The sequence below is a fragment of the Rhinolophus ferrumequinum genome, chromosome 14, assembly GCF_004115265.2.
Source record: "Rhinolophus ferrumequinum isolate MPI-CBG mRhiFer1 chromosome 14, mRhiFer1_v1.p, whole genome shotgun sequence".
NCBI classification, from domain to species: domain Eukaryota; kingdom Metazoa; phylum Chordata; class Mammalia; order Chiroptera; family Rhinolophidae; genus Rhinolophus; species Rhinolophus ferrumequinum.
The window spans coordinates 55059547-55084485 of NC_046297.1; positions in this window are offsets into that span (position 1 = coordinate 55059547).

A 24939-nucleotide genomic window follows, 5' to 3' on the forward strand; every position below is an offset into this window, starting at 1 on the left:
CAGCTACCCCTTGTGTTACTACCTTATATATAACCACAGAATATTAATGAAAACTAAGAAATTAACTTTGGTATATGGTAACTAAAGTACAGAGTTTAATGGGTTTTCACCAGTTTTTCACTGATGTTCTTTTTTTTCCTGTTATACAGTCTAATCCAAGATTCGACATTCAGTTGTCATATCTCCTTTGATGCCTCCATTCTGTGACAGAACTTTAATCCTGTCTTTCATAATCTTAATACATTTGATGAGTACTGGTTGGTTATTTCGTAGAATGCCCCTCAATTTGGGTTTGTCTAGGATGGTCTTTTTCTTGATTATATTGTACTTATGCTTAGGGCATCACATCAGGGGGTATGTCAATATCTGTAACTGGTGATGTTAAACTTGATTACTTGGTTAAGGTGATTTTAGCCAGGATTCCCTACTGTCATGTTACTATTTTCCCTTTTTTATTGCTCAATGCTTCGGGGTAGATGATTTGAGAATGTAAATATTCTATTTCTGCTTAAACTTTAGCCCACTAATGTTAGCATCACCAGTAGACTTTGCCTGTAGCAATTATTACTGTGGTGTTTTCTTAGTGATTTTCTATTTCCCTCATTCTTTCTATGTCATTAATTGAAATTCTTGTGTAAGAAAGCATAATTTCTCCTTATTTTTTTGTCTGCGTATATATTTATTTCACTATGGAATCTTTGTTTTATTCTTTGTTATAAGCCAATATCATTATTTATATTTTTGCTAAAGTTGTTCTTTGCCTACGGACAGCTCTTTCAGATTGCCCGCTGTGCCCTTTTAAAGTGCTTCTATCCTTTTATTCCTTCCTTTCTTGCTCTTCTTCCCTTCTGTTCCCTTTCATCTTCTTTTATCCCCTCCCTTTCTTCCTTCTCCTTCCTTTTTGCACTTCCATAGTTTCTGTCACTATATGATGCTCTAGGTTTATTTTATTTTCCCTGCCTAAAATCTAGAATCAACCAGTTCTCCAAGGAGCCTTGATACCTTTTATTTGAGAATGTTATTTACAACCAAGATTTGGATACTAGGGATAACTCACTACTCTTGGGGGTGTCACTATTTCTAGTCCCTGTCAGTGGACAGAGTGAGGATAATGTATAAATAGTGTTAAGTCCAAACTATTAAAACTAATTCATGACTCCATATTGATACCTCAATTCCAGTCCAGAAACACAGGGATCATTCTTAAGCCAAGATGACTGGTGTCCTTATAAACAAAAGGAAATTAGGACACAGAGATACCAGAGGTTCGTGTGCGCAGAGGAAGAAAGAGCCCATGAGGACACAGGGAGAAGGTGGCAATCTGCAAGCCAGAGAGAGGCTTCAGAAGAAAACAAATCTGCCAACACCTTGATCTTGGCCTTCTAGCCTCCAGAACTGTGAGAAATAAATTTCTGTTGTTTGAGCCACCTAGCCTGTGGTATTTTGTTATGGCAACCCTGGCAGACTAACACATACAGGGTTTGACAAATGCATCGAGTCATATAGAAAATACCACGGTTCCACACAAAACACTTCCATTACCTCAAATTTCTCTCATGCTGACCCTTTATAGTTAAAACCTCCCTGCGGCCCCCAAACCCCTGGCAACAACCAATCTGCTTTTCATCCCCATAAATTTTATTGTTCCAAATTGTCATATAGGTAGAATCACATATTATGTAGCTTTCTGCGTCTGGCTTCTTTCACTTTGAAAGTGCGTTTAAAATCCATCTGTATTCTTGCATGAATCAATCGTTTCTTCCTTTTTATTGTTGAGTAGTGCTCCATTTTACAAATGTAGCAACATTTTTTTTAAATCCATTCACTAGCTGAAAGACCTCTTGATTGTTTCCAATTTATAATCCAAAGAGTAAATGAAGTTGCTATACACATTCATATACAAATTTTTGTGTGAATGTAAGTTTTTATTGCCTTTGAGTAGATACCTAGAAGTGCAATTTCTGGGTTATATGACATATGAATATTTGAAGACATTGTCAAATTATTTTACAAAGCACCTGTCCCATTTTGTATTCCCACCGGTAATTTATGAAATGTCATTTGCTTCATGTCTTTGTCAGCACTTAGTGTTGACAAGTTCTTTTGTTTTTTGGTTTATTTTTCTTTTCTTTTTGCCATTCTATTAGCGTTCTTTATTTTATTCTTTAACATCCCTTTAATATCTGTGGTGATGTCTCCTCTTTCGGTTCTAATATTATTAATTTGTGTCTTGTCCCTCTTTTCTTGTTCAGTCTGGCTGGAGGTTTTTAAATTTTATTCATCTTTTCAGAATCAGCTTTTGGTTTTGCTCATGTTTTTTCTAGTATTGTTCTGTTTTAAACTCATTGATTCCTGCTCCTGTCTCTATTACTTTCTTCTGCTTGCTCTGGGTTTACCTTGCTCTTCTTTCTTGAGAATCTTAAGGTGGAAGCTTACAGTAGTAATTTGAGCTCTTTTTTCTCTAAAATAAGTAGTTAATTTTGTAAATTTCCTTCTAAGCATTGCTTTAACTACCGCTTACAAATATTGATATGCTGTGCTTTCATTTAGCTCAATATATTTTTAAATTTCCCTTGAAACGTCCTCATTGACCCATGAGTTGTTTAAAAGTGTGCTATTTAATTTCCAAACATTGGAGCATTTACCAACTATCTTTCTGTTATTGATTTCTAGTTATATTCCATTATGGCCCAAAAAACTGACTTCTTATGTTTTCTCTTCTAATATTTTTGATGTTTATTTTACAGCCCAGAAAAATCCCTCTCTTGAGAAATGTTTCATTTGCAATTGAAAATGACCTGAAAAATGCTGTCTTAGATAGAGTGTTCTATAAATGTCAGTTACATTTAGTTGGTTTATAGTTTTGTTTAGTTCTTCTAGATACTTATTGATTTACTGTCTAATTGGTCTATTGACTAAGTAAAGAGAGCTGAAATCACCAACTACTCTTGTGGAGTTCTCTATTTCTTCTTTCAGTTTTATAAAGGTTTTTTTTTTTTTTTTTTTTTTTTTTTTGCCTCATGTATTTTGATGTTCTGCTGTTTGCTGCATATGAGTATACATCGAAGATGTTACATATTATTGAAGAATTGACCCCTTTTCCTTACGTAACATCTTTGTGATAATAATTCTTCCTCTAAAGACTACATTATCTCATATTAATATAGCTCCTCCAACTTTCTTTTCGTTCTTGTTTGTGTGGTATACCTTTCTGCATCTTTTAAATTCAGTCTATCTTTGATGGGCTCAAAAAGAATTGTGAATTTGAAGTTAATCTGGCTCTTACTCATTGTAAAGTTGGGAGTGATACTGTTCTCGCTTATTATATCCTGGAGCAGACCTGCTCTTTTTATTCATCACACATTAATATACTTCTTCAAATTGATTTTCCTTTAATTGGAAAATCATTTCCTACTTTGAAATTAAAAAATACATATTGATATTTAAAAAAAATAAAAGAAAAAACATTTTCAGATGCTAAAGCTCAGTAATTCTGCACATGTGAGAGAAAGGAACAAATTCATTGTGGCTTAATCTGTGTTTAACTGTCATTTAAATACAAGGGAGAGTGAGGGGAATACCTATAGTCATAAAACGGGAGCTGAGAATAAGATTAGGATAATTTTAGGATGAGAGCAAGAGGATGCTACTCTGTCACGTGAGTTAAGACTGAATTCTCAGTAGTGTCTCCATCTCTACTATTTTGTCCTTAGTAACATCTAATGGCTGGGGATAGGTAAGAAACGTCATCATTCCCAAGTAGCTTCTATTTTCTTTAGAGGAGTAAACATTTTTTGGTCATGAATTCATTTACTTGTTTTAAAGAACATTTGTTTTTTATCTAATGGCATGCACTACCTTTAGTGTTGGGAACACGTAGTGAATAGAATTTCCTAAAGCAGCTCGAAGAATAGAACTAAGAGGACCATACATATAATTTATGTGATAAATTACATAACAGAGCTGTGCACCACAAGGTTTAATAAGGCCAAAGAGAAGTGACATATAATGGTTAAGAGAGCAGATGCTGGAGTTAGCCCAGTCGGTTTGATCTTTGGCTCTGTCACTAATTGCATGCCCTTCCTCAAGTTAATTAACTCCCTTGGTGTCCTCCCCTTAAAATGGAAATAATAATGTATTACCTGATAGAAATGTGAAAACTCATCGTGTTAATGTTAGATTGAATCATATGAAATTGCGAGAATGAACTCTCTTATAAAGAAAAATGGCAATTGTATATGGTGCAAACTCATGCATGGTGAATCCCCAGCACAATGCTAAAAGTGGTATAGTGTGTCTCCCCATCCAGAAAAATATGTTAAAGTTCTAACCCCTGATGCCTGTGGACGAGACCTATTTGGAAATAGGGTTTTTTGCAGATGTAATCAAGCTAAGATGAGGTCATACTGGATTAGCATGGGCCCTAACTGCAATACTGGCATCTTTATAAGAGAAAGGAGAGGACGATATGGATACATAGACATAGAGGAGACACACAGAGAGCAAGACTGTGTGAAAATCGAGACCAAGATTAAAGTAATGCATATCTATAATCCTAGGAATGTCAAAATTGTCAGCAACCACCAGAAGCTAGAAAGAAGCAAGGAAGGTTTCCTCTCTAGATACTTCAGAGGGAGTATGACCCTGCTCACACCTTATTTCAAATCTCTAGACTCTAGAAGTATAAGAGAAAAAATTTCTGTTGTTTTAAGCCATCAAGTTTGTGGTAATTTGTCACATCAGTCCTAGAAAACTAACACAAGTAACAATTGCTTAGTAAATGTTATCATAGATTTTTTTTTGAAAGGAGATTTTAAATATTTTTTAATTACAGTATATTTGACAGACAATATTATATTAATTTCACCTGTACAACAAAGTGATTCTACATTTATATACCTTATGATGTGATCACCCTGTTAAGTCCAGAAACCATCTGTCATTATGCAAAATTATTAAGATATTATTGACTATATTGCCTGTGATGTACATTACATTGCCACGACTTATTTATTTGATAACTGGAAGTTTATACCTCTTATTCCCCTTCACTGTTTCAGCCATCCCCTACTCCTTCCCTCTGACACCCATCAGTTTGCTTTCTTTATCTATGACTCTGATTCTAGTTTGTTTTGTTTGTTCATTTGTTTTGTTTTAGATTCCACACATAAGTGAAAACATATGAAATTTGTCTTTCTCTGCACGACTTATTTCACTTAATATAATACCTTCTAGGTCCATCCATGTAGTTGCAAATGGCACAATTTCATTCCTTTTATGGATGTGTAATATGCCATTATTATACATACCACATCGTCTATATCCATTAATCTGTCAATGAACACTTAGGTAGCTTCCATTCCATATCTTGGGTATTGTAAATAATGCTTCAATGAACATAATGCTGCAATGAACATGTATCTTTTCAAATTAAGTGTTTTCGTTTTCTTCGGATAAATGCCCAGCAGTGGAATTTCTGGATCCTACGGTAGTTCCATTTTTAATGTTTTGAGGAATCTCCATACTGTTTTCCATAGGGGCTACACCAATTTACAATCCCCCAACAGTGCACAGGATTCCCTTTTGTCTACATGCTCACCAACACTTGTTATTTGTTGACTTTTTGATAACAGCCATTCTGACAGTTGTGAGGTGATATCTTATTGGTTTTGATTTGAATTTTCCTGATAATTAGTGATGTTGAACATCTTTTCATATGTCTGTTGGCCATTTGTATGTATCCTTTGGAGAAATGTCTATTCAGGTCCTCTGCCCACTTTTTAATTGGATTGTTTGATTTTTAATGTTGAGTTGTATGAGTTCTTTATATAGTTTGGATATTAGTCCCTTATCAGATATGTCATTTGCAAATATCTCTTCCCTCAGTAGATTGTATTTTCATTTTGTTGATGGCTTCCTTCATTGTGCAAAAGCTTTTTATCATTGAAACAGAAAGGGGAATATTTCATTTTTTAAGAGGAGGAGCAGCTAAGGAAAGACTTCAGTGGTTATCACTGAGGAAGAAAAACAAAAGGGCATTCCAGCTGAGGAAACGTCATAAGCTAATGTACTGAGAAATAAATATTTACTTCTACAAATTTGATTAGAATGTATAAGAGGAATAGAGAAAGGCAATTCTAGACATGAATGGTCTTTGGTGGACTTCTTATGCTATGCTATTGGCAATGAAGTTTCACAGTCATTTTTTAAATGTGAGAAACATGTGATCTAATATTTTATAAATATCACTCTGGCAGCAGTGTTTGCATTAGATGGGTGAGGCGGAAACTTCAGAGGGCTATTGAAATTGTCAGGGCTCAGGATGATAGAGTCCCCGAAGGAGGACAGGCAAAGAAGAAATAGAGAACTATTTCAGGTATAGAATTTAAAAATTATAGGCTATTTGGAATTACTTAGAGGACTAAAACTATGATTATTTCCAGATTTCTGGTTTAAGATATAAGTAGTCCCCTTATATTTAAGATATAAGAAGTAACATTTATAAAGCGGTGGAATTCAAGAGAAATAATTTCTTCTGAGAGAATAATTAGAGAAAAATTGAACTTGAGAAAAATGTCCGGGTGACAATGTCTATAGAATTTGGACATGTGGATCAGAATACCGTGTTTCCCCCCAAATAAGACCTAACTGGAAAATAAGCCCTAGCATGATTTTTCGGGATAACATCCCCTGAACATAAGCCCTAATGAGTCTTTTGGAGCCAAATTTAATATAAGACCCAGTCTTATTTTTGGGGAAACACGGTATTGAGAGAGAGGTCTTTATCGGAGCTACAGATTTTATTAGGTTTTAGATAAAAGTTGAATCGATGGTAGATGCGCTGACCCTGAATGATTGTGCAGAATGAAAAAAAAGAATGTTGAGCAGAAAAGACCGAAAAGTAGAAATAAAAAATTGCAGCTTAAAGATGTGAAAATATGGAATGATAAAACCCAAAGGAGAAGTTTCAAGGAGAGGATTATGTGAAATACAACAAAGTGGTTGTATCAGTCAGGACAGGCTGAATGATGCTGTGGTGGCAAATCCAAACTCCTATTGGCTTAATACAGCAAAGACTGGTTTCTCTTTCATGTACAATATAGATCACTGGGAGGAAAGAGATGATCAAAGTCCCTCAGGGACTAGGTTTAGGAAGGCTCCATCTGGACACATATTTCAATGATCACTGAAGCAGGAGAGAACGTGGTGAAACATGCACTGGCTCTTAACACTTCCACCTATAGTAACACCTTTCTTCCACTCACATTTTATTAACCAACCAAGTCACACCTCAGTGTCTAACACGGCGATCACAACCTCCCCAAGAGGATGAAAAAGGACAATGTTACCATGTACCCAGAAGAAGAAATAAAATATTTGTGGTAAAGTCCCTAAGGCAGGGGGCGTAAGGAGAGGAAAAAATGTTTGGAAGGGTTACTCTAGGACATAAGAGACACTGGTGATGGGATATAAGCAAATAAATTGCTGAATGATATTGAAAGGTGCAATGAGATGGGGCATATGTATTTCTAGTGGACCAGCACAACATGTTTATGTGATTTTTCTTAGCCATTTTTTTAGAGTCAGAGGAAAAAATAAGACAGGGAGTTGGACTGACACAGGTTTGTAATCGATCAAGAAGAAGATCAGTCAGTGAGGGAAGTAGGTCTTCCCGTGCCGGGATTGTTAACAGGAATGACCACAAGTTCAAGTTTGGCTGGAGAAGAAAATCAGGACGTGATGGGACAGATAAGCTTGAAAAACAGGGAGAAACCAAGGAACTAGAGATCATGATGACATTGGTGTACAGGTTAAGAGATTGTGCAGGATCAAGAAAGACACAAAACTTTTTTGTCGTTTGGTGAATCGAATGGTGGGTCTGCCAAAGGCAATTGAAGGAATCAAATTAAAGGAAATCAAAAATGATGTGGCTCATTTCCTAGGTTTCCTGACTCCACTGGAGAAGTTTCCACTTTCTCAGACCTAGAATTCAGTTTCCTTTTAGGGTTTCCTGGTCAACTGTACCATTAAACTCTAAAAATTAACCATCCTCAATGAGCAGAGTTCAGGCATTGGAACAAGAGAGATCTGAGTTTGAATCTTGTTCTAACATTTATTATTGAATTAGCTTGAAGAAGTTATTTTACCTTACTGATCTCTTGTATAAAACCTCTTGTATTCTTCAAGTATAAGTCATGATCCATTCAACAAATACGTATTAATTATATACATAATAATGTGTATCACACTTAGTCTGGAATATAGTGAGTTTGCAAATATAACAACTTTGCTTTTTATCATTGCAGACCCAGCTGAAAAACTGAACCCTTGGACCTCTGACCATATCCAGTGTGGCAAATAGTGCTTCCCTTTTTGCTTCCAGAACCCCTATTACTTGTAGGAAGCAATGACTCCAGAGTCAAAAGCTCAATTATGCTGAATCTTAACCAGTATTGGCAATTTAGTTTCCTTTTGTCAAGGTTTGATCTAGAGATGAGCTGGACCACATGGTCCAGCTCAGGCCAATTATTTGTAATAGGTATCATCTAGAAGGTGTCTAATTTCTTGATTAAAGGAGAAAGCTAATGACAATTGGGCTTCTTTTCTCCTCCCATCCCCTTTCTTCTTAGCTAAGGTTTTGTCTTGTGAGAATATGTTAGAGCTACATCAAACATTTTGAAACCATGAGGAAAAAGTAAAAAAAAAAAAAAAAAAAAAGTACCTGTTGACATTTCTGATATTATTTAGTGGTTAGATTAAACATGTACATCCAGGTTTCATATGATGTGCAACAATTACGTGCCTTTTGTATTTACGTCATTACAAATTATGTAGTCTGGTATAGTACACAGTCAAACACATGTGTAATGATTCACTCAGTGAGATTAATAATTCCTTCCTCTGTATTCCTTCAGTGTCTTATAATTTATTTAGCTACATCTGAACTTACCTTTGGCATCATGTGTGTATATGTATACTTGTATGTGTCCTTTGCTAGCTAGACTATAAACTTTCTTTAACCATTCTTGCTTTTCTACAACAAAAGCAGTTTCTCTCTCAGTCAGAAGTCTCTCCTGTCTCATAAAATGACCCTTTATCCACTCACATCTACAACTCAAAAAAATCAGAATTATTCTGGATTACTCAGTTTCCTTCCCATCTACAAGACTTGTCAGTTTCATCTCTAAAATCTGTATAAATTCTATGTCCACTGTTACCCAGCCCAAACCATCATCATTTCTGGCCTTGGTTCCATAACCAATTGACTCCTAATGACCATTAGGTCTAAAGTACCCCCACCCCAAATCTTTCCCTAGGCAGTCAGAATGACTTTGGAAATTGTAAATTAAATCATATATTCTCCTCCTTTTAAAATCTCTCTGATAGATTCCCATTATACACAACATGAAACACAAAATTCCTGCCTCAGGCACAGGGCTCTAACATTCTGGTCTCTGACTCCCTCTCTCACTGACCACATTCCATATCCTCTCGCCATATCGGCCTCCTTTTGGTTTCTCAAACCACAGAGCTTTTTTTCCTGTCTCCGTGAGTTTGCAGTTGCTCTTCCATCTGAACCATTTTTCCCAATGGCTCCTCAAATAGCTGTCTTCTCTTTACAGAGGTGCCACCTTAAGTGATACCTTTTCAGAAAGCTGCTCCCTGAATAATAGGAATGTGTGATTCCTATTACACTCACGTATAATAGGAATTCACTATTCCTATTCTCACTCACCATCACTTTACCTTCTTTCCTGTACAGATCTAGTTACAGATGATCAACTATTATCTTATTTGTTTTCTTTGGCTTTTATTTTGTTTTGTTTTGTTTTGGTTAACCCAAATAGAATATAAGCTACATGAGACCAGAGACTTTTCCCTCCTGGTTTGTAATAATGTTTTCTAGCATTTAAAACAGTGTATTATAACGGCTTACTAAATATTCATTGAATGAATAAAACTTTGTGTGTACTCTTCTCCTCCTATCCACTCCAGCAGTTAACACAGAGACGTAGTTTGTGGCTACTCAATAAATATCTATTTGTTCAAGACATATTTATTGAACATTTTACATGCAAAGCTTTGTGTAAGACACTGGGGATATGCTGGTGAAGAAGAAAGAGAATTAAAATCCTGTTTTCCTTCCCGTTGGTGCTGTAAAATATTCAGGAAAACACTTTGCCTACCCTCTCTGAGCTGAAGGACCTTGATTTCTGCTGATTTCCAAGGTGTGAATATAGTTCAAGCCTTAATTTTTGTGTTTAAAATGTCTGGACTTCCTTTTTTTCCATGTCAAATGAATCACTACATTTTCAACACTTGATGATCTTTGTTATCATGAAATAATCTGCAATTAACAAAAATATTTAGACAACATTCATTTGTAGAATCATAATATAAAGTATTCTCTGTTTAAAAATGAAATATTGCCTAAGGCTAGTTCTTACCAGGAGTTCTGGCTTCCACATTACATATGCATTACTAGTTTGTCTGAACTTGACAACAATTTTTAATTTTTCCTTGGCAATGCAAGTGTTTCTCTTACATTCGTGAATCTGAATGATCTTTTCTGGTTGCTGCTCTCAAGTCCACAGCCTCTCATCTCTTTGTAACACTGCTTTTTGTTACCACTCCTGTTAACTCCTTACTTCCAAGGGAGTTGTTTCTTTCAACTAACTACTCCTTTCTAATAAAGATTACTTTCCTTAGAGAAAAGCAGGAACTGGATATGGAACAAGAAATGGTGCTGATTTGCCTTCAGATAATCAAATGATTGAGATACAAGTATAAATAGTAGCAGAGAACCCAAGGAACATGCAAAAAAGGGAAGGGATCTCATTTTATTTTTCTTACCCCTCAGATTTAGTATTATGTACAACATAGTACATAGAAAAAAGCTGATTGTATTGAGTCAAAAGTTTTAGCTGTAACTCAATTCAGAGGATTCTTGAATAATCAAGATGATTTATATTGAAGGGTGGAGAGATATTTGGATTATGCATAAATAAAATAAGAAATATAATAAATATAATTATTTCTAATATAAAAAAGCAAAAGGATAGCATATTTACAAAGTTGAGGAGTAATGAAAAAGAGGAGTATCATGTAAAAAATATCATCACATCTCTCCAAGAAAAAATCAGAGCAGATCTGGGGACACTACTTTTTATGAAGATTTGCAAATAGTGGGAGAGAAAGTTGGAAAACTACAGAACTAGGACTAAGTTACAGAAGTCTCAAAGACAGGAATAGGTTTTATATACAGTGAATAGAAGAGCTTTAGAAAACCAAAGGGGAGCTTGACCAATGCCAGAGGTTAGGTAAGAGAGTTTTACAATAGCATCGAGGATAAACAAGTTTCAGATAGTTTTGGAATGTGGTTTTTTTGGAAAACCTAAAGCCATTATGCATTTTTCAAACTAATTAACTTGAAGCTGTAGGAAAAGTAAGAGAGTAAGATGTTAGATTTAGATTCAATCTGGAGTTTTAGTAGTAACTCCTACTTATCCTTCAAGACCCAGCTGAAATATGTCAAGTCACTTTTTGTGATAGATTGGACTATAGCTCCTGAATCTTTAATCATACATCCATTATAGAGTTTACATCATTGGATTCTCTATATGACTTTGCAGTACTTCCCATTAGTGTGGATGGCGCATGTTTCCTTAACCCAGCAATCTTGGGCTTGGCCATTAGACTTCCTTTGATCAATGGAAAGTCAGTGGGTGGATGGGATGTGACCAGCATCTTTAAGCATGCTGGTGTGATTTGGGTTGGCTTCTCACATGACTATTATTTGCCATGAGAAGAGAGCACCTCGGGGAGAAGGGGGCACCTCAGTGATTACTCCCCTTCAGTCAGGTCTAAGAATGAAGACATATGGGTCAGACCTGATCCTGACAAGAAGCTTGGGGTCCAGCCTCGCCCAGACATACGCAGCAAGCTGAAATCTGCTGAACCACAGGTGATCTGCAGAACTATGAGCATGAAAGTTAATGTTTGCTCTTGTAAAACTACTGAAATTTTTACATTGTTATGTGAAAAATATTGATTATTTCACCTTTTTCAATACTCTCACAGATTTTTTGTTCTCTCTGATGGATTCCTGTGGTACTCTGAATCCATATCTAATATGGTATCTCCTAACTGGTAAATTCCTGTTCAAACATTTGTCTCTCATAAAACACTATATGCAACTTTATGATACAGACATATGCTATTGGTGTTTTTATTTCACTGCCCTTAAAAATAACTGGCTCAACACAGACAATTATGTATTTGTAACTGAGCTGGTTTCTACATGTGAATAATTAAAGGAAAGGATATCAGACATATTTGCAAGACAAATCCAGTCTGAGATGTTTTGAAGCATCCATAACTTATCCATCACATATTGTTTTATTTCAGGCTTTTAAAAACCTCAGCTTTATAGACAGAAAACAAATGGAAAAGAATTAAATAAAGTATGTGGTGTCACAAAAAAATATTTTCATGACATTCATAAAGTTCTACTGTCAGTTTAAATGCTAAGTCAATCCTAACTCATTCACATTTATTGGAGCCTATTGAAAAGCTAACAGTTGCTCTTTTCTGGCTCTATTTTTGCATAACAAATTTTTTATGTTGCTGAGTAAATTCTGTTTAGACATTAGCTTTTGCTCATATAAGCTATTTTTGAATGGATAAAAAAGCAGTGAAACCAGTTCCCAACCCAGAAGCTTAAATTACCCACACAATAAAATAGCTATGGATGTAAATACATGTTAGAATGAAAATGTGGAATTTGCACCATTTAGGAAATCAATTTTCTACCGAGTCCTGAATGTATGGTTCAAAATATAATAAAATTTGATTTATAACTAAGTGGATAAACTGTAATTCATAAAACTCTTAAGCCCCAAATTGTCAAATAGAGTAATTTCCACTTTTAAATATGAGTCCATTCCGCTATCAGACACTACTCCTATTTTGTTAGTATTGTAAGACAATATAATATTTATTTGCATAGGACAGTTCAAATGCACTACCCAATGAGGTGCCCTTACTTTTTGTTAAACGGTAGTGGACACTGTGCTACACTGTCCAGATGTCCCCTTTAGGACTGCAGGACATTTCCTCTGGGAGTTGACCTCAACTGAAGACCTCCTTGTTCAACATCACATCCCCCTTCCTGTGGCAGCCTGCACCCAATGACTGGCTAATGCTGAGATATAAAACTGGACCCATAACCCACCACTGGCACAAGTTTAAAGGGCCATCTCAGCTTTAGAGTTTTCTGTGAGGTCACCTAGAGACTTCCAGTGAGATTCCATCAGAGCTCAACTTCTCCCTCTGCCCACTGGTGCTTTCTTCACTCCCCCATAGTTGCTGTTCCAAGAACACTTTCTAATACTCTTCCTTCATGGTAATCTATATCTCAGTGTCTCATTTCTGGAAACCTGGCCTACAACACAAATGATGTCTAATGAATGCAACTTGATAATATTTATTGAATTGAACCAAATCTATCTTTATTGAACTCGGATTAGAAGAAACACAAAGATAAAATGATGGAGTCTTGCCCTCTAGGAGCTTGTAGTTCTAATGAAGAAACAGAGATGTAAATCCATAACTACCATATAATGACACAAGAGTTGGAAAAGAGATGAACTGACCGCTACTTCATTTTTAATTGTTACCTGTAGAAGAGCTATTGACTGCTCCATATATTCCCTGTAGCCCTTACAGTTAGATCCATATTATGGGTCCTGGCTAATGGATTCAAAGCAGAAATGACATGTTCCAGGTAAAAGCAGAAGCATTTTTGAGCTGGAGGTCCATTCCCCACCTGTCTCTTTCCCTGTTATAACAAACTGGAAGCCTCAAGTTAAGATTTCGCATAATGAGATAGAAGTAGTCTCATCATTGGGGTCAGCAAACCTGCCTCACGGTGGCCTTTGCATAACAGGGGAAAACTAAAATCTCCGATGTGTGAAGTCCCAAGATTGGGGTATTTGATAGTATAACATACCCAAGCCCATTCTGAATAACATAATACAGCTGTTTATACCCATTTGGTGAAGAAGTTAAGAATCAGAGGAAATACCCTCTAATTCTATGATATTTAAACAAAGATATATGGTATTTGAACTGATTGAGCACTGAGTGACTGGTAATTGATTCCTATAGGTAGAGAAGAGAATGGGTCTTTTTTAATAAGAGGAAATAAACGAAAGACCTAATCAGACCTGGTGGGTCAGGAAACAATGAGCTGTCATTGGTATTTAGAGTTTGAACTCTTAATCCAGGCTGGAGGGCTTCCATCTGTCAAAACTGTGAAACTGTATGTAGTTTTGTGTGTCGGCACACTTTTTGTGGGAAGAGTGTCCCAAGAATGTGTAGAACACAATTTAGATGAAACGCAAAAGTAAGAGATGAGGGAAAAGAGAAAAATGGCTTGAAAGGAGGCCAGAGAGCTGAAATTTATAATGGACTTCAAAATCCCAGTAAAGGAGTGGATTTATTTTAACCTAGGCAGTTTATTAAACTGAAGGTACTACTATGCAATTTCTTCTTTAGAGTTCATTCATTTTCTTAATTTACTGATCAGTTCAAAGTAGGAAAAAGATCTACTATGACTCTTAGGATAAAGTCTAATCTCTTTAACTTGGACCTTGAGGCTCTCTAGGATCTTGGTCTTGCTAATTCTCCAATTACAGTTGTTGGTTACCTGAGCCTTGAAGAGAGACTATGGGAATTGAAATCCTTGTTCTACCAGTAGTTAACTGTGGGTCACTGTCATCGTATGTAAAATAAGGATAATAATACTTACTTGAAAGGTTTGTACAGGAGATTCCCTGAATAAATACATGTAAACTATATTATTAAAACTTCCTGATACATAGGACAAGCTCAAAATGTTAAGTGTTTTGTGTGTCTCCCCACCCCACCGTCCAGCCTCGGAGATAACACCTATTCAACCTTCAATTCAGGGACTTAATACTACTTCTTTCTGAGAGGAACACAGTGGTCCTCCAAAACGCAGGTGATTGCCTACACCCTTCCATAATATGTTGGACTTGAGAATAGACTAGTCTCAAATTTAGTCATACCTTTACTTATGTATATCTGTACATGGACTTCTGATTATATTCTGAGAAGCAGAATGTTATTGAAGAATTTTTAGCCGAGTGACGTGATACACGTGTGTCTAAAGAATCACTCTGGCTGCTGCGTTGATAAGAGATTTCACGGGAACGAGTCCCTAGACCTGGCACAACCTTTCAGAAAGCATTTGCAGAGATTTAGGTGAGAGATGACGGAGACTGGACTGGGAATACCGCAGTGTAATGGTGATATATGAATTCTGTGGCTGTTGAATTCTGGATATATTTTGAAAGTGAAGCCACAGTTTTTTGGTGGACTGGATGTGGTATATGAGAGAAATAGAAGAGTCAAAAACAATTCCAATTTTCTGTCCTGGGCACCTGGAAAGAGAAAGTTGCCATCTACTGAGAAACAGAAGACTATGGTGGAATAGCTTTTGGGGTTGAAACAACCCCCCACGCCACCCCAGACCAATGAGTTTAGTTATGGAATGTTGGGTTTGGGACAACTATTAGACATTCAGTTGGAGATGATGGGTAGTCAGTTGGATATGTGAGAAATGGACTTCAATAGGGAAGTAGCTGGGAGATGTAGCTTTGGAAGTTGTTACCATGCAGATGATCTTTAAAGCTGTAAGATCAGATGAGAGTACCAGGGCAGTGAGAGTAGGAGATGAGAGGACCAGTGCCCAAGCCTTGTAGATCTCTGACAATTGAGAGGTCAGCGAACCAAAGGATGATCTAGTAAAAGAGACTGTAATGGAGCAATAATTAAGAGGGGAAGACAACTGAGAGGATATGGTGGTCTGAAATTCAAATCAAGGGAGAATTTTGAGGAAGAATCGTTTTTATTTCAGCATTCCCATGTTGATGGGAATGACCCAGTGGAGAGCAAAGATTCATGATGCCGGAAAGGGAGGTAAGAATTACTGCAATGCTTGCCATGAACAGGCAACAGGGGAGGGGATGAGATCTGACAAAGTGAAATGACTGGATTTAGACAGGGTGCGGATAATTCACCTCTAGGGATACACAGAAAGGCCACATCCAGAGGCGTAAGGCTGGCAGGTGGGGAATGTGTTGGAGGAATTTGTAAAAGTTCCCCTCCTTACTTCTTTCAGTTTCTCAGTAAAAATAGCAAGCAAGGTCATGAGCTGAGCCTCAGTTTCTCCATATGTAAAACTAAGATATTAGATTTAGAATATTTCTATGATTCTGTAAGTGGGTAGTAATTTCAAAAGCACACACTCAAAAAGATTCAAGAGCTAACTATCAGCTCTGCATATTTGATTAGTAGAAGAGAGCTTATAAAGCACAATTATTACTATTATTATATTCTCAGAAAATGAAAAACGTGCTGTATTTTATTATATTTTGCTAGCATGACATCCCCATGGTTTCTGGCACATTTATGATTTCTATAAGAACAAGTGCAGACACTGTCTTAGAGATTGACATAGCCCATCTGCTTTAAAATAGCTTGTGTTATACAATGCCATGTTTTCTTCTAACATCCTCTTATGCTAAAGCAGATAAAAAAAAATTGGTATTCAGAAACGATTTTTCCAAATATTCACCTATAGGACTATGAGAAACTTTCTTTAAATAAAATTAATTTGATTGTTGAACATTAGTTAGTTCCAGTTTTTTCCCCCAATGTAGGATCATTAGTGTTTAACTAATGATGCATACTATTTTGTCTCTGATCATGAGCTAAAAAGTTAATTTATAGTAACACAATAAAATAAAACAGAATACAATTTCTGCTCCAAGAGGCTATACTTTCCATTTCAAAATGTTAGTTTTCCACACAGGGGCTCCAGTTAGGAACTGAAGCCACTAGAGATGAATAAAAGGTTTTTTATTAAAACATTATTATAGAGGTGCAGTGTCTGAGGACAAATACTGCTTTAAACTGTAGTAGATTTTTGTTATTTAAATTTTTATATTCACTGTTTTTAATCTTTCAGGTAAAAGAGTCTTATGACTTTTATGCAAATGAACTGTCTGCATTTCAATTTAAAGTAATGGTGTGAGCAATTTCACTCCATTACTCCCAGCTCCAGTATGTACATAGTGTCCACGCTAATGCATACCAACAAAACATAGAAAAAACAAAGGCTTCTAATTTGTATAACGGGCTTGAGTGAGATGGTAGCTGTCACCTCATGGATCAACAGACTAAGTGATTTAAAACATTGATAGAATCCAGAAACATACAATATGTCAACATCACGTGCCACCGTCACGTCCTAAAGAGAAGCAAAATCCTTTTCATTATACAGAAAGTGTCTTATCAACATGAGTTGCTAGGAAAACTCATTCACATTGCATATTTGCTATATCAATAGGTCACTGATTTCTATGTTACCGAAGCTGAGTGTCTTTTCATACGAATATAAGAAAATAGAATCATAGTACAGTTGAAATTTCCAGTCTTTCAAAACCAATTTAAGGTATTTTTATAAATAATACCTATTGAATCTGTTTAGGTTTAATGCTACAGCAAAGTATGTGAAGGAGCTAAGTAGATTGAATGTTTGCATTTGGGTAGAATGGTATATATAGATTAATACAGATTAATATGTAGATTAATCAGCTAAGGCATTTTAATAAATAAGTGTTGGGTGGAGTTTTCAGTTACTCCAAAGCTTAATACTCAAGTATGTATTCTGGCAGATAAATAAAAAAATAGATAGATGACTGCCCATATTATCTCCTGATCTCACTGTGTAGGTTTTCCATAAAGATCAGTCAGCTATTTGAATTTATGATGTATTTCTGTTCCTTGTTATCAAAAGTATGCTCTCCTTCCTGATTTGGAAATTGAAGTATGTATTATAAATTGCTTCACACAGAAAGATTCAAGGTTTGCTGCAGATAATTTCAGCCACCACATAAAACATGTAAGTGTATCTGAATACAACAACAAAAGTGATATTTACTAGAAAGCTGGTCCAGGTAAATATTTCTTTCAATGACCTTTCAATGACACTAACCAGATCAGGCTTTCAAATATTTTCTTTGTTTGATAAATTTAATAAACATGACAAATATTTTTCACGCCATATTCTTGTATTTTTATGAACACACACACAAACAAAGACGTAAAAAGGAAGTTCTGTTTAAATCTATGGCTTTAAATTGTAGGGTTAAACTAGATTCCCTTGGGCATGCCTATCTAAAAACCAGTTCTGTTCCTTAAATCCCTCAAGGTAACATTTGCTTTACTTGGAAAGAGGTCATCTTGTAATTTGCTGGCAGTGGTGTTTCCCTATGATATCAAATCATCTATATATAAGTGAAGAAATTTAGTGAATATATCAAACTACGGAGCGCGCCAAACAAAATGTATACACATTTTAAGAAAGGAAAACTGTATTAAAATTGTAATACTCAATATTTACAGATAACAAAAGATGCATACAAGTCGTGTTTGACTTCTGCAATTACAAGAGGAGCTCAAAGTGGTTCCCATCAGCATCCAAACACTTCTGATTACAGAAAACTACTGCTTGAGCAACGTGGACCGAAGTGTCCATTTGTATACCTTTTTGTGACACCGCCGGTATTTCTATACTTGACTCATGTATTCATTTTTTTCTTTTCAGATACATTCATTCATTTATTCAACCAATATTTATGAGTGATTATCATTCTCTATGGTTGGACATAGAGAGTGGAACAAAAGAGATAAAGTCTGGACTCATGGAATTTACATGAAGGAAGACTGGAGGAAGAGAGCACAAAGTTTAAATGTCAAAGTCATTTATGACTGCAATTCACATTAATCAAAATACTAAGTTAATATATAAATGGTGAGGAAGACAACTAGCGAGATCATGAATCATCCTTCTGTGTACACTAACAGAAAGCTAATGATGTGTTTGATCAGTATATTTTACATTTTTAGCACATGGAAATATTTTCTGAGTCAGGCTTCCTTTTTATGTATAGTATATAAAAGCATTTTTAAATCTAAAAGATACAAAAAACATCTACAAGTCAACAAGAAGTAAATATACAGCCCAGGGTAAAAAATGGGCAATATATTTGAACAGACATTTCACCAGAGAAGATATACAGATGGCAAATAAGCATATGAAAAGATGTTTAATATTTTTGTCTTTAGAAATGCAAATTTAAACAACAACGAGATACTACAACAAACCTATTGGAATGCTAAAATCTAAGAACAAGTGACTGTACCAATTGCTGGTGAAGAGGTAAAGCAACAGGAACTCTCGTTCATTGCTGGTGGGAATGCAAAATGGTACAGCCACTTTGGAAGACAGGCAGTTTCTTAAAAAGCTGAATATAGTCTTACTGCACAATCTGGCAATCCTGATCCTCGGCATTTATCAAATGTCTTGAAAACTTAAATTCACACAAAGATCTGCACGTGAATATTTAGAGCAGCTTTATTCATAACCACCAAAACTGGAAACAAGCAAGATGTCCTTGACTAGGTAAATGGATAAACAATCCTATATCCTGACAATGGAATATTTTTTCAGTGATAAAAAAAGGAATGAGTTATTGAGGCATTACAAAATATGGGCAAATCTAAATGATAGTAAGTACCTTGGATATGATCTGATGAGAATGAAACTTTACCTCTACAGTTTTCCTCTCCAAATCCCATAACTCTAGTCTGATTTAAGGAGAATACCAGAACAATACCAACTGAGGGTGCCCTATAAAATATCTGAGCAGTTCTCAAAACTGTCAAGGTCATCAAAAGCGAAGAAAGTTTGAGTAACTGTCATAGTCAAGAGAAGCCTAAGGGTACATGATAAATAAATGTGATGTAATATTCTGGATAGGATCCTGGGACAGAAAAGGGACATTAGGTAAAAACTAAGAAAATCAGAGTTAAAGTATGGTCTTCAGTTAACCCTAATGAAAAAAAGTTTTCTCTACTTTCAACAGACTTCACTCCACCCTTTCCACTCTGACCACTCTTATATCTAGGGAAAACAAACAGCTGTATAATCACAGATATCAGAACTCCCAGAGAATTAAGATTCCTCAGGAAATTATTCTTCAGAGGATGAAACCATAATAAAATAAGATCCCCTCCATTTTCAAACAGTACATATTCAACTTGATTTCAAAGACTTTAAAGACTCAGGATCTTCAGTAATAAAAATTCTTAGATGATTTCCAGGAATTTTTATAGGGCCTATTGTCCTAGGACGCTGTGTCTGTCTTAGAAGTACTTTATTCATAAATAATCCTTTTTTAAGAAAGCATTTACACGTAAGCAAAGGGACCATTGTCTTCTGTGAGTATTGCGTTTGGTGTGTCATTAGTTTGCCCTGGTCTCTCTTGTATTTGGTTTTGCACTGCGATTTCTTCTCACTCTTTGTCTGGCTCTGTATGTACCTAACTGGCCTGACCTGAGAATTCCTACAATGTTGCATCTTGTCACTGCTCCTCACCTCTGCCTGTTGCAGTCACGGCAAGGGACAGAATTTCCCAGACCTTTGAGGTACCACTTTGGGAGCCTTGGTAACTCCTGATCCCCATTTGTCATGGGAAGGGCATTATTAATGACTTTGCATGAGCTACTTTTCCTTTCTGAAAGGATCTCCCTTCAGATAACCATATGGCTGGTCCCCACTCAAATACTTCTTATGAGAAAGGCATTTCTTCATAACTTTCTAACATCTCCTAGTGACTGCCTAACTTCTTTCCTGATTTATTTATTTTTTTATAGAACTTGCTACCACTGGATTTACATGCTTATTTATTTCCTTGTTTATTGTCTGTCTTCCCCATACATGAAGTTCAACAAAGGCAGGCACCATGTCCTTCTCGTTCCCTGTTCGAAACCCCATGCTTATATCACTGTCCCTGGATATTTGTTAAATAAGTGAAGATTAAACTTTGTAGGACAGGGTGCTGCAGCATTCCAGTTTCTGGAAAATTTTTGGAAGTTACTTTGCTTTGTGTAATCAACTTTCTCTACTCTAACAGTAGTTACAACAGCCATTGATGAATTAGACTTAAACAAACTCTGACTGAGGATTGGTGATGATCTCAGATAAGGAAGTATCTGAACTGTGTGTATGGACTTTGTGACATCAATGTTGGCCACTCAAAGTCCTTAAATATTTTTTAGCCACATTCTGAAGGTTTTATGTGAAGTTGCCAAATTGTTATGCTATGACTAGAAGAATAGTTAACTGTTACTATAATTTATTCCCGAACAAAATACAGGAAGTATTCTTGAAAGAAAAAAAATAGAATACATTCCAAAGCCAAATATACGCTTTTGAAAAATGTTGTGTTCTTTTCTTTAAAAAATTCAGATTTCTATATTTCTCTTCTTTAGAGAGTGTATTCAAGAGAAGATTAGATGAATATTGACAAATGTCACTAGTTTCGTTTCCCCCAAACATTTTTCAAATCATAAGTAATAAGCTGACATCCACAGAAACCACAAGATACCAATTTTTTCTTGAGGCCACATTGCCCCTACACAAATAATTTTAACAGGCTAAACTTTTACTCAATTTGGGGTAGTGCAAAATGCACTTCCCTTTGGCAAAAAGCAATTTTTTTTTCATTAATAGCCAAGACTGATCATTGTAAAGTTCCGTTCTCTTTTTACACAGTACTGTGCAACTCAAGGTAGGATCACAAGGTCAGAATGAATATAAAACCAATCTTCATTCAAAATACATTAACAAAGACAGTAGGAACATTCTGTGCATAGCCCAACAATGAAACACACCAAAATGCCAGAAGTGTTAAATATATGAGAGTACCAATTGTTCCTCATACAAATCAAATGTGTAACAAAGGAAATAAAATTACGTTCAGCGTTTTTACACACCTATTTATCTCACAAAATTTAAATCTTCAGGGGGCTTCAACTCCCAGTTTTATTTTCTCTTTTCCTTGGCACTCTAGGTTTAAAGACTATTTTTGTCACTTTTTTTTTTTTTTTTTTAAGACAGGCCCTCCTTTGGCTATTCTCATGAATGCTACTCTATTTTCGTAAAAGTGGGTCATATAAACACTGAAAATTTCTTAGCTGAATTCCTTCCGGTTCTATCATCTCTTTCTATTCAGAATAGAAAAACAACAATAAAAGGTCAAATGTGCCCAGGCAGCATCCTCTTTTCGTACTGTGGGTACCCAGGATAGCAGTGTGTAAGAAAGTTAATTACTCACAGGAGTCGTCTTCACAGACTCAGATTCAAAATGTGGGTCTGATGAAGTCAAAGGATGTTCAGAAGTACCTCGACATTATAAATTCCAGCTCATGCACCTAAGGAAAGTAGAAATTGAGCAGTATATACCATCTAGAAATATATACCAGCACAAAAATATGGAATGCACACCACTAAGGTTAATATTGCAAGCAGAGTAACACTAAAAGAATCTTTTTCTAAATTTAGGATTTTTGCCCACTGTCATGGAAGTGTTTTACTGTCCACACAAATTTATGGTATGGTACCATGTTATTGAGAGGCACCTGCCCAGACAGAGACTATAATTTGTAGGCCTCCCCCTAGGTGCATCTCGGGGTGATCATGTCACTATTTCTTAACAATGGAAGATACACAGAAGTAATATAGATCTCTTTCTGGTCAGGGTTTTTAAGAAGCAGATGGATCTTCCATTTAGTGCCTGTACATAAAAGATGATAGTCCTAAGGGATGATGGAATTACCATACAGATGGTCCTGAAACTCCCTGAATTACCATATAAAGAATTGACAGCCAACTAGGAACATCTTCAGTGGGTCATTTACTCGAAGGAAAAATATATAATTCTATTGTTTTAAGCCACTGTAGTTTGGGGGTTTGTTTCATATAGCTGCTAGTGCTAAACTAATGCACCCTGCTTTCCCTATAGTTTAGGGTTCCATCCCTGGTTCAGATCTCATCCTTTCTGTTACATCATGCTCAATCTCAGTCCTTCGAACGAGAATTATCTGACAATTCCAAGTTCTACTGATTTTTCCTTTCTGTTATTTCCCATATGTTGTCTACACTGTATAACAATGGTTCCCAAACTAGGAAAGATTAGAATAATCTTGGGCATTTTTACAAAAACATTTAAGCCCCACTAGATCTTATGATACAGATCTTCTGACGGTGAAACCTGGAAATAAGTATTTTTAAAAGTTCTCCAGATGCTGATATTCACCCAGATTTGGAAACTTCAGGCATATTCGTATAAGAAACTTACAGGTCTTCATGTTTTCTTTTTATGTTTTTCTCACTACTGCTTGGGAAAGTCAACAATATCAAAGGAATAAATCTCCACTCTTAGTCACCCTTGTGCACAGGTACAAAGAGTTGCCTATGAGTGACATAGCTCAACCTCAAATCAATACTTGCAAAACTCTTGAGATGCCCACCTGCCTCTGCAGTGCACCTCTCATAGGGTTTCTCAAGCTTCACACATACCTCATTTTAAGTCAAATCATCTTATACGTACCTTCAAATTTGGTGATTAATAGCAGAACAATATCCGGAACAATTTATTAATTAGAAAATGGATTGAACTTATTCTCATGCTTTCATGTCTGTCTTCTCCTAGTAAGTGATAATCTCCTTAAAGACAACGTTCTATCTTAAGCTTTTTAATTTAATTTGTGTCTCCCCAGATTTCCCAAGTTTATGGTGACTAAAGAAATCATGTTACTTCTTTCCTCTCCTCTCTTGTTAATGTAAACAATCCAGTTTCATGCATAATCTAACCCATTAATGTCTGGGAATCCCTAGGGATGTCTATCATGTTGTTTTGTTTTGTGTTTCCTTGAGAACTTGAAGTACCAAGGTACTTAACAGGTGAAGGAATGATCTCTTGGGCACCATAGTGACATTATTTTTCACTCTTGTATGTTCATGGAAACAGCTCTTTGTCTTTCCATAAGTTAAGGATAGAGCTCCTATAGGTAGACCAGTTGTTTTCCTCCACACAGGCAATGAACTCTCTCCTTCCAGATCCTTTGCTTCTACTGATAAAACCGTATATGCAAATAAACTCCTCTCTGGCTGCTTAAATATAGGAAGTGATATGAGGGACTCTATTTAATGCTGTACAGCTAGAGTGTTAATAAATAGTTAAATTTACATTTATAGTGTTCATGCCAGGGACTTTAGTATTTTTATGCCTCTAAGTTATCAATATAATCAACTGGGTTTTTTTTTAAGTTACACAAGACGTATTCTACAACAAAAATATAGGCTTATTGAACATGTCTGCTAGATATCTATAATATAAATATAAACTTAATTTTATACGTTATTACATTCCACTATTAAATATGATAGACTCTTACTCACAAAACTCACTGGTGAGTTTCTGTACTGACCATACACAACATACCAGGTCAGACAATTAAGTTCATGAGCTCATCCCAGAAAAAGTGCTACAGAACTCATTGCTGAATATCACTATGGTCACCTTCGAAGTACTCCCCTTGGGCAGCTATGCACCAATGCCAGCTACTTGTCCACCCTTCAAAGCAATTTTGGAACTCTTTTTCTGGATTGGCTATCAGAGCTGTCCTCATATTACCCTTGATGTCCTGAATGTCATCAAAATGTCTTCCTTTCAATATTTCCTTTATCTTCAGGTAAAGAAAGAAGTCATTGGGGGGCAAGATCAGGTAAGGAGGGAGAGTGTTCCAATACAGTTATTTGGTTACTGACTAAAAACTCCCTCACAGACAGTGCCGTGTGAGCTGGTACATTGTCGTGATGTGTGAATTGTTGGCGAAAAGTTCAGGTCATCTAACTTTTTCACGCAGCCTTTTCAGCATTTCCAAATAGTAAACTTGGTTAATTGTTTGTCCAGTTGGTACAAATTCATAACGAATAATCCC